This window comes from Argiope bruennichi, chromosome 6 (genome assembly GCF_947563725.1).
Source record: "Argiope bruennichi chromosome 6, qqArgBrue1.1, whole genome shotgun sequence".
NCBI classification, from domain to species: Eukaryota; Metazoa; Arthropoda; class Arachnida; order Araneae; family Araneidae; genus Argiope; species Argiope bruennichi.
The window spans coordinates 20,516,858-20,533,534 of NC_079156.1; the positions used below are offsets into that span (position 1 = coordinate 20,516,858).

At 32.1% G+C, this 16,677-nt stretch overlaps 1 protein-coding gene across 2 annotated transcripts in view; it reads left to right on the forward strand.

Annotated features, from left to right (window-relative positions):
- The window catches only part of LOC129971375 (tumor protein p53-inducible protein 11-like), a 404,928-nt gene that overhangs the window by 97,316 nt on the left and 290,935 nt on the right, over positions 1–16,677 (forward strand). Inside the window, exon 1 of one of the 2 annotated variants that reach the window (XM_056085083.1) lies at positions 9,513–9,566. The exons of the other annotated variant lie outside the window; for it this stretch is intronic. The gene's annotated coding sequence lies outside the window, so the exon portion shown is untranslated. Of the gene's footprint in view, positions 1–9,512; positions 9,567–16,677 lie in introns of those variants that run through there. 2 annotated transcript variants of the gene reach the window in all.

Consider the following 16,677-nt stretch of genomic DNA (forward strand, 5'->3'; position numbering starts at 1 on the left):
CAAAAAGATTCTCGAACCTTCTAGGCCCTTAATTTTTGTCGTCAATGGGTCATTGACTTGGTGTATTTAGAGTTATTTGTAAAACTATCTTCTTATTAGAAAACTATCACAAAGAAGTATTATCACAAATTCGTAGGATTATTTATATGCCTATTATATCCTTTTATGCATCACTGTTCAAATGGCAAAATACCATAGGATTTATTCATTTGACTCTATAGTCTTTTCTTACATTACGCGTTGTCCATTTCCAGAGAGAAATCGGGACATCCTGTGTAGGGAGTTGAAAATTATCGGAATTTTACTGGGACAGAGAGCATGAAAGGATAATGCATGTATTCTTTTCAAAGCGCACAAAATGGCTGCATTGTTTTGCTTCTCCATTGCCTGCATTTTCGGAAAGAATCGTATCATAAAATTATAAATGCAGCTTCAGAGTATAGATAGTAAAAAATGAAATGGAAAAGAAATTTCGACACGATAGTACAATATTTTGCTGAGCATGATAAAATCTCTTCCATATATCTCGAGGCAAAATTCCTAAAAATTAATGCTGACTCCCGAGCATTAGAATCTTGAAATTTCTGTTGCTGCATAATCAACTGTTTGTATTTTAGATTCCAAAACAATTTAATTAAAATCTGTGCGCGATTCATTTGCATACGTATTAAAGTCTATAAGCCTACGTATAAAGTCTATATCTTTATTCGCGAGAATTTTTGGAAAAATATTAAATTGAAATTAATATATTTTTTAAAAAAGATTCAGATTTTACTTGGCAATTTTTGGTAGAAAATATTGCTACGTTTTAAAGGCTGAGGCCACTCGAAATCGTTAATTACTTTACTCTCTTCTTAAAGACCCTCTTCTATATGTTCACTTGTTTTTCCAAATTAATTTTCTTTGGGCATGTCAGTCTTCCAGTCAAAACCGTAACTTTTGGAAGTTGGCGTAGAAATTTTGACTGCGGGAAAGGTAACTCGACAAATTATTGTATAAAATTTTAAAAGATCCCTATATGAAAAAATAGAGATATTAAAATTTAATTTAATTTAATATCTTAAATTATTTAATTAAAATAACTTAATTAAATATTAAGTTAAGATATTAAATTGAAATTCTGAATTTAAATTTGAAATATTAAGGTGTACGTACACACTTGAAGATTTTTTTTTAAATTTTAACATTAAAAATCCAGTTTTTTTCACAGTAGGTTATTAACATGTGTTTAAACTCATTTCAATGAGAAAAAAAACATATTACACTAATTATTCACTAAATAATATTGAATGAGTTAATTAGCCTATTTTTTAAAACATGATATCTTAAATTCTAATTTGTACAAACACACAATTCTAGTTGGAAATTATGTCTAATATTAGTCTTCATGTTGTCTGCCTCAAACACGTTATAAAACACGTTATATACACTTTTAACAGCTATTAAAAATTTATCTCTATAAATATAACTTTGATTGAGGCACGACACATCCGTTATTTCATACAGATTATTTTGATATATAAATAACTGTATTGGTTAATTTCGTGTTGAGTTATGATTGTTTGAATGAAGCAACATAGTGGAAAAATATCATTCTTCATAAAATGAGTTTTAAAAACATCGAAACTAGAGTTTTTAATGAAAGTACCTCAAGAAAAATAATTATAACTCGAGAAATATTTCTAATATTGACAACATCTTGGTATCGCTTGAAAGCTAAAGATCAGAGAACATTATTAAGCAATAAAAAAATATTCGATATTTTGAACGATTTTCGAAGTTTTAAAGTGTGTACATATACCTTAAATTTGAAAGTATTTCTTAGGACGAATTTCTTACTAGGCTAATACTTAGATGTTCTAAGTTTAAAAAGGTTTGGGGGGGTGACAAATAGGTCGATTAAAAAAATTCTTAACTATCAAATAAATAAGGCTATAAAACATTCAAAATCCTTGAGTCATAAAATATTAATACTTCAGCCAATTCATTTGGTCAGATTCCTATAAGTTTCATTTATTTGTGAAACCCAAATTAATAATCAATAATAATTGAGGGAGTTTGATGTCATAATAAATAAAATCAAATGAATTTTCAAATTGATAAAATAAAAACATTTAAAAGCATTAGCATGATGAAAATGCACTGAAATGTGAAATTGGCTGTCTTCGTGGAAGAGGGGTCTAATAATGTGCCTTTCATTTGGTCACAAAATACCTAAATCCATTATTGATGAGGTGTGGTATTATTGTTTTATGTTTTAAAATATTTAATTTCTAAGTATATTACCTGTAATATAAGACCTTTTTTGCTATTTTTTTAATGTGTTTTATTTTAGTATAGGCCATTTTTAGCAATTAGCTGATGGTCCTTGGTCTAAATTATTAGCATTTTGTATCGCTTTAAGTGGGAGGATTAATCAATATATCGACCATTGCATTGTTGCCAGCTATTCGATGTGATATTTTACAAAGCTTGAGCTAATATCCTTCAAAATATATTTCTTACTTTAAGATCTTATAAAAAAAATTTTATGCGATGATTTTTTTTCAAAATTTTTAACGGAAAACTGAAAAAGCATCAAATTTCTGAAAATTAAATTAATTTTTAGCCTTTCGTGGGAGTATCCGTTTAGTATTTCGTAGGAAGTGGGAGTATTTTTCTTCTTCTTTTTTTTCTTTTTTTTAAAGTGTAGGTGCCGAAATTCATCAAGATAGAACAAATGCTATAGAATTTTAAGGAACACGTATATATGAACAAACTTCTTATATTTATTTAGAATAATTATTCCAAATTATTGTATGGAAATAACGAATCCTTTTCCTAATTCATCAAAAAATTATTTAAAATAAGATTTTTATTGATGTCAAAGTTGAAGAAATTCAAAAAGAGATATGCGAAGAGATGAAATCGGTTCTGTAGATGGAAAAAAAATTAATTTTGAACACTTTTTATCCCTAAAAGGGCTGACTGGAACAACATTTTGAATTGAGTTTGATTGTAACATCCAGAAAAAAAAAGTTATATGTGCACCTCACGAATGAAGCTCACGAGAAAAGCAGGTGAATACAAAGCATGAATTTAATCTGCCATTAATGCTTAGATTGCCGTTGAACTTAACCTTCTCAGAATTCCTCTCAGAGCAATATATATATATATATATATATATATATATATATATATATATAAAACTACGAGATTCGAAAAGCATATTTCCAATCATACATTCAAGATTTATTATAAGAGGTAATATAAAAAATTTCCCTCTGTTGAATCTTTTTGATATAAAGAAATATACGTCTAGATTTATTCAAAACGTTTTCGTGATTACTGAAAATTCAAAATAAAAATAGAACTTTCATTACAGTTAGCGGCACTTTTAAAGAATGTATGCGGAAATGGTTAAACAGCGTGTTTCAGTTTGTCACAAACGGTTCAGTCCAGTCAAATTTCAATATCGAATAGCGATATATTGAATGTCGATAATTGTTAGTTTAAACAAAATTATTTCCAAACATAGCTGTTGTTTTGAAATATATATTAGATCATATCTATGACTACTGGTTTGGATGTTATGTCGCAATAGCAATTTAATTTACATGGTGTACAGAGGTTGCCTATAGTTGATTAGATTGGTTCCCCTCTCCAATTTTGCCCCCCCCCCCTTCTAAGAGACTCCGAGTCACAGAATAATTTATCGTGGCTCAGTTCATTAACGGGGTAGTGTTGTAGAGTACAGTAGGGTAGGGTAAGGCAAGATAAGTCAACCATCTAACTCTCCGACCCGCCCGAAGGCACACGGATTTAACTGAATGACCGGACCGCCAAACAGCAACATTGGCGGGAACTGTGGTTGAGTCCTAAGGGCCGTCACCGGCCACGGTACAACCGTCTCCGAAGGAAGTACGTCCCGTCATCGATGGGAGGAGCCAGATTACCCACCTATTAGTGCACCCTCCAGGGTGGCGAGATCCAACCACCATGCCGTAAGCATCTCATCCTCATTTCGAGGTGTCCCCCCCGGGGGGGGAGATAAGATAAGGTAAACCGAGCGAGGAGGTAGGATACTTATTATTAGAGGGATCATAATTGTTAAGAATTTAAGATAGATATTCTTTTTTCTTCCTCAATTTAAGTCTTTCCTTGGATCAACATACTTACAATCTTTACAAATATTTTTCCAACTAAATCAGACCAAAATGAATGCATAATCTTTATTACTTTTTTACAGTCACATCTTGGTGCTTGGCTAGATTGTCTTTCTGGAATCTAGATTTTTCAAATTCAAATTTATTTTTACTTCGTTGATTGAAAGACACAGTTCTGTACTTGTAAATTTCATTAAAAATAAAATAATAAATAGTTTGGACCTGTATTTATTTTTATATTTTTAAAAAATAACAACCTTATAATCCACGGTATTACCGATAAAGAATTGTGTATAAAGCATATCCAAAAATAAATAAATAAACTCTAGATTTTGGCTAATCCCCACATTTTAAATCTTCTTGAATTCGAAAAATACAATTCGGAAATAATGTCTGACTATCTGGTTGTCATAAGTCATATCACTGACTCTCCGACCCGCCCGAAGGCACACGGATAAAGAAAACTGAATGAACGGACCGCCGCAACAGCAACATCGGCGGGAACTGTGTTGAAGTCCTAAGGGCCATCACCGGCCACTGTACAACCATTCCCGAAGGAAGTACGTCTCGTCATCGATGGGAGGAGCCTGATCCCCCACCTTTTTGTGTATCCTCCAGGGTGGCGGGATCCAATACCGGAAGCATCTCATCCTCTTTTCGAGGTCCCCCCCCGGGGGGTCTACCTGGTCATGATAAAGAATGAAAAAACGTTTTGAGTTAAACTTATGAAATTTGGTATGCAGGTTTTACACCAAATATATAGATTTATATAAAATTTTGACCCAATTCCATTCTGAGGAAATCTGCTTGTCCTGCTATTCGTTATAAATTTAAAAAATAACTACCAAGCGAAGAGAGCTAGACGGAATAAATTCAGTATATAGATATAACATCCATAGCGTAGACAACTGTCAAATTTTGGACCAAATCCAACAAAGAGGTGAATGTCTGTTCGGTCTATACTTTCAGAAACATGTAAACGTGGTAACTCAAAAACGCAATGACTTAAACATAACAAATTTGGTATGTGATTTTTTGACTGCAGTTGTAGTTTTGTGCCAAATTTTGATTTAAGTCTGTTGGAAAAAACGCGTCCAAAACCTTCATCTTTATTAGATAGTATGTGAGAAAATTTTGGAGAGACCAGTACCGCTGGTTCTTATCAATATCTTCATTATTTTATCTAACTACTAATCTTGAAATATAAAAACGAATAAGTTGATTATAACATTGATGGCTTTCTAACATTGTTTCCCGTTCTTTTTAAGGCCGTTCTTCTTGAATTATTCGGATGGATAGATGAATGGATTGGAATGAATGAGTTGGATTCGGATTTGAATCGGTATTAGTTTCGATGTTTAAATCTGCCATTTAGACAAAATTGGCGTTTAATTTTGAAATCAAGTCGTTTGAAATACATATCTCGGAGTTTTATTTATGATTAATTCATCAAAAAAATAATCTCTCTACGCTTTTCTTTTATTATTTTACGTTTTACAATACAAAACCCTATTCCATAGTTAGTGTGCAGAAAATATCTTGCATAGTTACTAGAAGCATTAATTTGTGAGAAATGTTTGAGGAAACGAAGACTAGATTCGTCATTTTGGTGTACGCCACCGACTGCAGGAGGTTGCCACCACGAAGGTGTACAACCGGAAAACCCGAAACCATTTTAACACCCTTCCGATTCTCGTGAGCAGCCCCGCTTCATTCCATTCTGCATTTCCGTCGGCAAAACTCATTTCTCGAAATGTAATGAATAAATTTTCTCGCCTTCTGACGTGGAAAGGGTGGGCCGAAGGGATGGGGGAGGTAACCATTATTGTCATTTAATCGAGAGAAATAGGAAAGCTTGTCATTTCGGGTCTGTCATTTGCCGAACTGTTTCTATGAGTTTTGTGCATCAACTTTATGGCGTGCGAGTTTTTGAATATGCAGCTTTATGAATACCTCTTCAAATTTGAAGAAATTTTCTGTTCTCCGATATTTACGTTCTTTAATATCACGCAACGTAATTTATTCTCTTCATCCTATTCTATTAATATTTATAAAAGAGTTATTGACAAAGTCACCTTTTGTTGCGAATGTGGAATTACTTGCAGGTAATGGGGACAGATTCTGATTTGACAGATTCCTTAAGACCAAAGGACTGTTTAAAATTTTAACTTCATAATTTTTTTGAAATATATTTATAAACCGAAAAAAAATATTATTATCGATAATCTTTATATCCTTTTAAAAGTAAAATTAAAAACGGAATTTTTTGTTAAATCCGTGAAATTTTTGTTGAATAATTCTTTGAGATATGAAAATTATTCTGTAGTGCACATAAGATGTCAATGCCGAACGACTCTGCTTTCAATTCTCATATTTTTCTACACATGCTGGGATTCACTAAAATACATCTTTATATTAATTATAGCTTCATTATTTCAACTTTAATTTGAAATTGAATTTTACGGGCATTATAGAAAATTAGAGAGAGACGCGTAATACAATTAACTGAACGGCTTAAGATCTACATAATAGATAAATGAATAATAGGACTATCAGAATTTCAAGCTTAAAATATTTTGCTGAAAACCCTATTATGAGAACAAGTTACATAAAATATTAATTGAACATTTTAACGAGCATTAATACTGGTTAACCGGCTTGTCGCCAAAGGCGGCTAGTTAGAAATAATGCGAAAAAGTTTTGGGAGACCACTCCCTTATTTAACAAAATGGAGTTGAGAGAAAAATAGCACTACTTGCGACTTCATGAAATGAAAATATCTATTTCTCTTCTAAGAAAAATTTAGACATTGTTATGAACATCTGTGACGCCTTTTCGTAATAATAAAGCACTGATATTTCGGTAACAGATGTTAAGTGTTACATAACAGGCAACTTATGGCGAGGATTAGAATAGCATCTTGACATTTTCGAGCTTGAAATCACGCTAAGCTAATTGGACTAATTATAAACTTATTTAAATAAAGAATAATTAACAAAAAGAAACACGTCCTCTGTGTAATAGTATCTGCACACTAAAGTTTTATAATCACGACAAGATTTTATGACCCGGCCTTAGATTTCTATGAAATCTGAAGGAATCTATTAACCGCATGCATTTTGACCTGATCTATTTAACCAGGGATGTTCTCTCAATTTTGCATACAAGTTAAAAAGCAGCCCAACTTAAATGAGTCTCGGCGACAATCATAGTTTCCTGGCATCATGTGTTAGACATAAATTAAAAAAGAAACTTTATCCTCCGACGAAATGTTCCACTTGACACACATTCCACTGCGGAAGAATGACACGGAAATTTTCTTTTTACTTTCCGCCCACCCCCTACTCCAAGCGCCGTCTTACTAAGTGTTGACAGACTTCTCACCCCGTGACAGGGTGGCGCAACTGGTGTCAAGAGATCTTTTAGAGCGCAGAAAATATGAAAGCGGGCATTTTATTTTGGGAGAATATTTTGCACACTTCCTGGTAGTTTCGCTTCCGTCAGTCCTCACTTTCGCAGCTGCGAAGGATTATGTTTTCATTTTTGGAGAATAAATAAATGGCTTTTAAACAAAAGTTAGCCGAAGAAGAGTTTATTGTTGAAGTAGAAAGTGATATTCTTGAATACACTTGTTTTTCCTTCTCGTGTACTTTATGATTTTGTGCATTATGCCTAAAAAAAACGCGCATAGGCGTTTTTTTTAGGCAAATTTCTGCGCCCGTTTTTTCGCTCTTTCAAAATTAATTTTTTTGTCGATTTTAATTTAATGTTAATATAAGTAGATTTAAGTAGCAAATTTCGACAACCTGAAAGAACAACATGCTTAATTGCAGATCAGTTTTTAAAATATTGGTTTCACTATATCGCGTATAAAAAACACATAATAAAATTTAAATAAAAGCAAAATGATATTAATAAATTTTTTAACACTAAATAGTATTTAAAAATAGGCTCAGGCATTTTTTAAAAAAATTTATAAAGAACTACATTGATTTCGAATTATAAAACATCATAATATGAGACTTGAAAATGATAATTAATTAAGAATATGTCTAAGTCGTTGCTTTAAAAATCATGAACTCGTACAGATGGATAGATGGTTAACTCTTTGCACTCGAATTGTTCTCCCATTCAGCGTTCAAGCAGGTGCTTCATTTTATTTATTTGCTTTTTAATTTTAATTGTTAAAAATATTTGTTGAATGTTAAAAAGATGTAGATTCCTTTTTCAGGGAAACTCAACTTGAAACAGTTGCATGTATTTATTTTTTAGTGTAATAAACAGCTCCACGTGTGAAGTGAATAATTATGCATTGTATTATCGTTCGAGTACAAAGGGTTAACTTTTTGATATTGTTTCCAAATTTTTATTCAAATCTATAATGCTAATGAATAAATTTTTATTCATGATTTCATTTAATCCAGCTATTTGCGCTTTTTTTTCTTCCTCGTGTTCATATAAACATGGGCGTACCAACAGTCTTATTACTTAGTGCTTACACCTATTCTGTTCATTGTGTGCTTTCAATTACAGTTCCCTGACACTTCAGTGCTATTAAGTGCGAAAATGCCCGGATAATCTATCTTCTAGTTTGAATGCTGCCTTTGGCGATTCTTTAACGCCACCATCTTATTTCTTATATAAGATGAACAGATTAAAAAAGAACTGAATCTTTCTTAGTTTTTAACAATGGAAGAAAACCATGTAATTATATATTTGATAAAATGGTATTTTTTATTTTATTTGATGTTTGAATTTCATTTCAACAATATAAATATTGAAAACTATGCAATAAGCTTTAAAAAATTGTCAAAATTCAGGAGAAAAATTGTATAATTATGCTGATGTTATTAAAGTAATTTTTAGTTTTTTAAATGTAAAAATCATTTTGCTTAATATTATTTTTACAAGTCATCGCTGAAAAACGAAATAATCTCATTTATTTTCTAGTTCATTCCTATGAAGAATTAAAAAAAATTATTCTGGGATGTACATTGCTACATTCTGAAGCATGTTTACGCCAAATTTGAAAGTTTTACGTCTTGACAGTTTAATGCATAACCTGTAGGAATACACATAAGTATAACACATTCTGTTTTGTTAGTAGTAGAGAATATCTAGAAGAAAAACTTTTTTTTTCGTTATGTTTTGGATTGTATTGAAAAAAAAAAGGTTAAAATAGACCGAGATATCGTTCATCTCCTGATCCTAGTGATTGTAGACATTCTTTTAATTTCCTTTTGCATAAACAATGATAACATCGTACGAGAAAGGAAGGTCGCCAGCTGTTGTTTTTACCCACGGAAGAATATCAACAACCTCAGAAATGCTTCTAAAAAAACGATGAACTTTTTTGTAAGTTTCCACTGATTTATAACAGAATAATTATTGAAGTGTCGATTGATTTGAGAAATCACAAAGGTATGAGATGTATTTCAAAGAATTAATAAATGCTTAAGTTTTAAGTAAGCATGAAAATGCTCGAAAATTTAAATTTTTACGAAATAATATCTTGCTATCTTTTGCTATTTTTATAAACTTGTTATTTTTTTCTTGAATATGCGATAACTGTCAGCGTAGTATTAGTATATTTAAGTTTTTTTTTTACATCATTATTCTTTATTAGAAGTTCTAGAAATTATCTATCTAGAACATATGTAATTTAATGAGTTAAGATTATTTGATAAATAGGAAGTTATTTTGACATAGATCTTCAATGATATGCGAGTACGTTTCGATTGAATTTTTAGAAAAAAGTCTCTTAAAGTAGTTTTATTTTTAAAAACTACTATCAAACATCTATCGTCTATAAAACATCTATAAAAAACATCTATCGTACCAAAATATATTAGTTAAATAACAAATGTGTTTTTAAAAATAGAAAAAAAAAACCCTGCTAAAAAGAGATATAAAGCAAAATTCTTTTAGTTTAGAGGTTTATCATAGGATTTTCTTAAAATTTTGTGGGTAGCTTAAGAAATATATTATTTGGCTCCTGAATTTATTGCTTCAGAATGCAAAATAATAAACAACTGTAGAATATTTCTAAATGAATAGATTATTTATTCTTTAGTTTAGGATCTGAATGTAGAAATTCGTCCAAATTTCAATTTCGAATTTTTTTTGACAATTATAATATATTCTCTGTACTTCATTTATGAGAAACAGCCATCCTTTAATCCTTATCATTAATAAATCTTTTAACACATGCTATTATTTATTGTTACCTATTACTTACAATAGCATCTATTTTATCATAATGCAAAAGTTTCATTTAAGAAAATAATTTAATATAGGGTTTCAAAATGTTTTTTTCTTGGATTATAAACATGATGCATTTGATTTTCATCTGAAAATGTCTTTCTCTGATAGTACATCCATTTTTCAGTCTCATTTATGTGGTAAAATGTTTTTAACATAATTCAAAACCCTAAAGGTTATATGACGGGAAACTGGACTGAAATGATGAATTTATCAAAATAAAAGATTTTCCTTACTAACCCATTTCCCAGTCTATCAAGGAAATGGTTTTACGTAGTCAAAAAAAATTCTGATAAAACATTTAAAATGGATTATCGAAGTTTTCGTCCGTTTTCCAGCAAATTGTTGAGAAAAACCAAACGCTGTCAAATTAGATTCAAGTGATATCACAAATGCATCAGTTAAGTATATTTTGAATTAGAAGGATTTTCAAGAAGGTTTTACAAGACAGCTGTTGCCATGGGAGCCTGCCCAGGGATTCTCTAGAGGTGTTTATAGCCCATTGCAACAGAGTGTCTGGCCTCTCGGGCATCTATGCGAGTGAATTATCTTATTAATTGAACAATTAGAGAATTGGCTCATTATGCCAACAAAAAGGAATATATTTCGGTTTATTAGCAAAAAAAAAAAAAACATTGCGATGGATTGAATAATCGCAGCTTGCACTTAAACCTCATCGGTTTAAGTCTCTTGTGGAAGATATTAAAAATCTTTTATGTAGAATGTAAGTAAAGAAAATGTTGTAATAGTAAAAAAATAATTAAAAAAGCCGAACTGCAGACTTCATAAAACTCTACGTTTCATACTTTTCCGAGTCCGAAATGGATATCTTTGAAATTAAATCTACGAATACGATAGCGCAAAAATGCAGCAAATTGCACGTATGACATTTGGTATGTAGCCTTTTCATTAAATTTTCGCATATTTATCAGCTTCGGAACCTGAAGGTTTCAGGTTCGAGACCCAATTTCACCGAAGAATCGTCGTGTAAGCGGGTCTGGTGCACGTTAAACTGTCCGGGACAAACGTTCTACCCCTGGTGTGGTGTAGTTTGGAGAGGAGGGTGCCAGCTCAGGTGTCATCCTCGTCATCTGACTGTAGTTCAAAATGACGAGGGCCGTCCCAAAATAGCCCTAGTGTTACTTTAAAACGGGAGGTTAATATAATTAAACTAAACTTCGCATATTTATCAAATACTTAAAGAAATCTATTTTTGAGAAGTCTGTCTGTCTGTGCCCATGTGAATAAGTAAAATCAAAAACGCAAATGATCAGATGGATGGGGTTTAACAGCGAGATTAATGATTAGATTTGGAAACCTGCAATGTAATTCGTCCAAGATTCCAAATTCGAGAAATACATTTTTTTCACATTATGTCTGTGTCTGTCTGCCTGTCTTCGGCGACAAAGACAACTCAAAACTGCTTTAAGCTACATAGATGAAATTTGGTATACAGCCTTTACACCTAGTATGTAGATTCCTGTCGAATTTGGAGCAAATTGCATTCAGAAGAGAAATTTCTTCTAAATTCCACAGAGAGGAAATTCCATTCGAGTCTGTCTGACCGGCAGTTCGAATATAAGATAATACGATAACTAATTAAAAGGGAGCTAGATAGATAAAATTCGGTTCACAAATTTACCATGTATAATATAAACACCTATTGAATTTTGGACCATATTGAAGAAGGGGTTGACGGTCTGATGACCTGTACTTTCAGAAGCATGTAAACGCGGTAACTCAAAAAAGCTATGACTTAAATATATGAAATTTGCTGTGTGATTTCATGACAACAATCGTAGTTCTATGTCAAATTTTGGTTTCGATCAGTTTGGAAAAATGTTTCTAAAATCCCGATTTGATTTTCGGATACTATTAAACGCATGCCAGTAGTTAATCGCCAAAGCACTCGCTAAGGATCTCAAGATAGATTCAGTAACCAGTTGATTTTTCACGATAGATTCAGTCATTTTTATCGTTGAATTCAAGCTAAAAATTAATATTTTGTCACTGGTACGTCAGTGATATGCAATGCAGTCTCTGGGATAAGAATTTTAATAGAGAGTATGCGAGAAATGTTTGGGGAGACTTCCTCCGCTGGTTTATACTCTCAAATATGTGGACGCAATGATTTGAAAACACAACAACTTAGACAAATGAAATTTGACATTTGGTCTTCTTAGCAACATGGCAGATTTTTACCATATTTTGGACTCGATCGTTGGAAAAGAATTCAACTACAACCTATAATCATATTTTTAAACATTTTATCATATTAGTATAGGAAAAATTGGAAATTAAAACTCTCCACTCCTTAAAATTTCCGCCAAATTGATTGAAATGCATCTGAATTTAAAAATGTCAAATAAGTGACATTATTATTTACCAAATAATGTCAGAATACCTCTAATAATAGCACCAGTACTATTATTAGTCTAATTTTCTAAGAAAATATTTTAAAAAGCAATTCATTGAATTAGTTTTAACATTTCCTATTTCGCCTTGATATATTTGTAACCGATTGAAAAAAAATGAAATTCATAATTTAATTTACCGATGAGTTAAAATTCAATTGGCAACTCTGATAGTATTAAAAGCTATTAATTCTTTCCAGGACATTTAACACTCTGATTTCCGAGTGTCAGCCCCATAACATGCATCCGTTTAGATAAGGGAGGAGTTATAGATGACCGTCCATTTATGAAGAATTGATGCCTTCAATTTCCTGCAGGCGTCGTAAAACGTAGCTGTTATGAACAGTTTTTCTTTTTAAAAGGCTTTTATCTGCCTTGAATGTTTTGTAGTTAAATGGTGCGTTTAATCTAAACGGCGTGTACTAATTAAAATGAAAATCGGAGAACAATTTTTTTTAATCTTTTGGAAACTTTAAAAAGAAAATAAACTAGAATAAGAAGTGTAAGTTGCTTTTTATGTACGATATTTTTTGTACGATATGTATAACGATTTTATATACGATGTTTTTTAATAAACGTTTAAATAAATTGAACAGAAAGAGTTGAGAACAAACATGCCATGTGGTTGATCGTCTTTAGATTTCTAGTCTTGTATACATCTAAACGCGATAATTCAAAAATAGTTCAAACTTGGGTAAATGAAATTTCGTTCAAGGTATTGGCATCTAAAGTATAAATTCATGTCAAATTTTTGAACCAAATCTATTACAGGATAACTCGACTTTTTGTGAATTCTTTTTCATACATGCAAACATAATTCAAAAATAATTTATATAAAAAAAATATGATAATCATATGCGATCTTTTTATTACAATTGTTGCTCTATATCATATTTCAATTTCTATCGGTCAGAAAAGAAGGCATCCACTGTACATATTCGGTTTTCTGATATTTGTATCAGCAATCACTCATTAGAATTTGAAACTAATACCAAACTTTATCTACCATGTCTTTTTTGGTTTTATTATTATTGGTTTGGTTACTTACATTTACTTGGACAGACAGAAAAGCTTCATGAAACTGATTCTCTCAAAATTGAGTGGAACTACATTTTAGATGCTAAACCTGTGTACCAAATTTTATCCAACAAATTTTAAGTATTGCAGTTATTGTGTCCTCGGATGGCGAGATGGAAAATTTCTTCTGAATGAATTTCGTTCAATATTTGAAAGAAATCTACAAATTTCATGTAAATATCGTGTACCAATTCTTTTTTGTCAAGATCAAATAGGTTTTGAGTTATCATACTCTCAGAAAGAAAGAAAGAAAGAAAGACAGAATTCTAAAAATGCACACTTTCGATTCGGGGTGAGCAGAAACTTGGAGATCAATCAAAAATCAAGTCAAAATTTTTTTGATAATATTTTCATATACGAGAAGATAAAAATTCCTTCATTTTACACCAAATGTATTATTTCAAATGCAGAAAATGCATTATAACATCTCTCATCTCCTTAGCCGTATGGACCAAATATCCTCCCGTCGGTATGCTATGGAAGTTGAGTGAGGGTGGCGCCAGCTCAGCTGTCGAGCTTGTCATCTGACCGGGGCTCAGAATTACGAGTTCCGTTCCAAAAGAACCCTCGTGTTGCTTTAAAACGAGACGATAATATAACTAAACTCGTCTCCATGGTCTGTCAAACTCTCTTCCCCCCCACCTGACTTGCCCTTTTGTCATCACCTCAGCAGAAGATATGAAAAACCCCTCTCGCCTTAATTCTATTAAATCGAAAGAGATGGACAGAACATGATCAACAAAAAATGAAGAATCTTCCTTTTTTTTCACCCACATAGGAGAAAAAAGCCTCACATTTTTTCCTCTTTTACTAACTTGTCGAAAGACTTTCTCTTGTTCAGAGTCAGCCCCTCCGAAACCGTGAAGGGTGTTCGGGAAAAATTCCGGATAAAAAAGGAAATGCCGCTGCCGATCAATTTCTACTTGTGTTATGGATGAGGCCGGGAGTCGCAGATAAAAGCAGGCGATCCATTTCTCATTTCTTTTCTCTTTCAACATGTGGGATTGCGCGGACATTTATACTGAAAGGGGGGCTTATTATGCGGGGAAAAGTTTAGTTTCGCTTTCGAGTTGGAGGAAATGGGCGTGTTTTTGTGGTTTCGGCGGATATTGCGAATACAGTTAACAAAGGAAAGTGGCCGAACAAAAGTATAGAGGAATAAAAGTGAAATGAGAAATGCATCGTATGAAAGTATAGAAAAAATATCATCTAAAAAAAATTTGAATTCGATGTTTAAACGAATCTGTACGTTTTAGATTTTTCCGATTTTGGAAAACTCATTTTTGGAAAATGTCCATCTGTCCATGGAATGCTTGTCCATCTGAGGCAAGTTATATCACAGATTCACCGACCCCCCCCCCCCGAAGACACACTGGCAACGAAAACTGAATGACCGGACCTGCGAAACCGCAACACTGGCGGGAACTGTGATTGAGTCCTAAAGGCCACCACCGGCCACGGTACAACCTTCCCGAAGGAAGTACGTCCCGTCATCGATGGGAGGAGTCAGATCCCCCACCTTTTCGTGTACCCTCCAGGATAGCGAGATCACACCACCATACCGGAAGCATCTCATCCTCATTTCGAGGTGCCCTCCGGGGGTTTCCGTGTGAGGCAAAGATAACTCAAAACTTTGAGCTAGGTGGATGGATTTTGGTATTCTTTCTTTACACCAAATTTGTAGATTTCTATCAAACTCTTAGCAAAATCCATTAGGAAGAAATTTGTTCTAAGCTGGTGACTACAGAACGAAGACAATTGGATGGATAAAATTTGGTGCACTGATTTAATATCTATAGTGTAAACACTTTTCGAATTTCGAGTCAAATTCGACAAAAGGTTGAATGCCTGTCTGCCTGTACTTTCAGAAACATGTGAACGTGGTGACTCAAAAATGCAGTGATTTATGTCTATCAAATTTGGTATACGATTTTGTGACTAAAATTCTGTATCAAATTTTTGTTTGAATCAATCCTGAACTTTTTTTTATGCATGAGTATAAAAAAATTACATTAAAATACGTTAAAATAAAAAAAAACATTTAAAATAAAATATATATTATTCTATGTTCCTATAAAAATGATCTACGTTGGTAAATAAAGCGGCCATAATCTCTATAATCGAACAGAAACAGCGAAATTATACCAATAGAGTGGATTTAAATTCTGGGATGCAAGGCATTATGGAGAAATCATTACAATATATTTTAGCGTCAAAGCCTATTTCGAAGCCTCTAATTTGTATTCATTAAGAATACATTCGCAAATGTTTGCTTATTTAGAAAGGAAATGTTTCAATTTTCCTGAAGGCATAATAAAGTATAGTTATTGCAATCAATTTTTATACTAATAAAAGCCTTTCACATGTAACATTTAATAACAAATATTGATTTTAAGATAAAATGGTTAAATCCTTTTGATAATACATTTCCTTGGAAATAATATTTTAAGTCATCTTCAATTATTTTCGATCGTGATGTTAGATATGCTAATTAGTTTCATTTATTTGAGTTCATTAGTTTCATTTATTATCATTTGACTTTTATTTGAGTTGTTATTTAAAGATTGCCCCATGGTTTTAATCTGTGTATATTACTATTGTTCATTCGATAAGTTGAAAATCCTCGTTTAGCTTGGTTTGGAAACGTTAGAAATTTTCATGTAATAATCTTTTTAGATTGTCACATTTTCTGTAAATTGCGAATTACAAAAGTCATTCGTAACATCTGACTGAGTAGATTGTTGAACATAGCAGCTAAATTTCCCGTACTTATTTTCTGA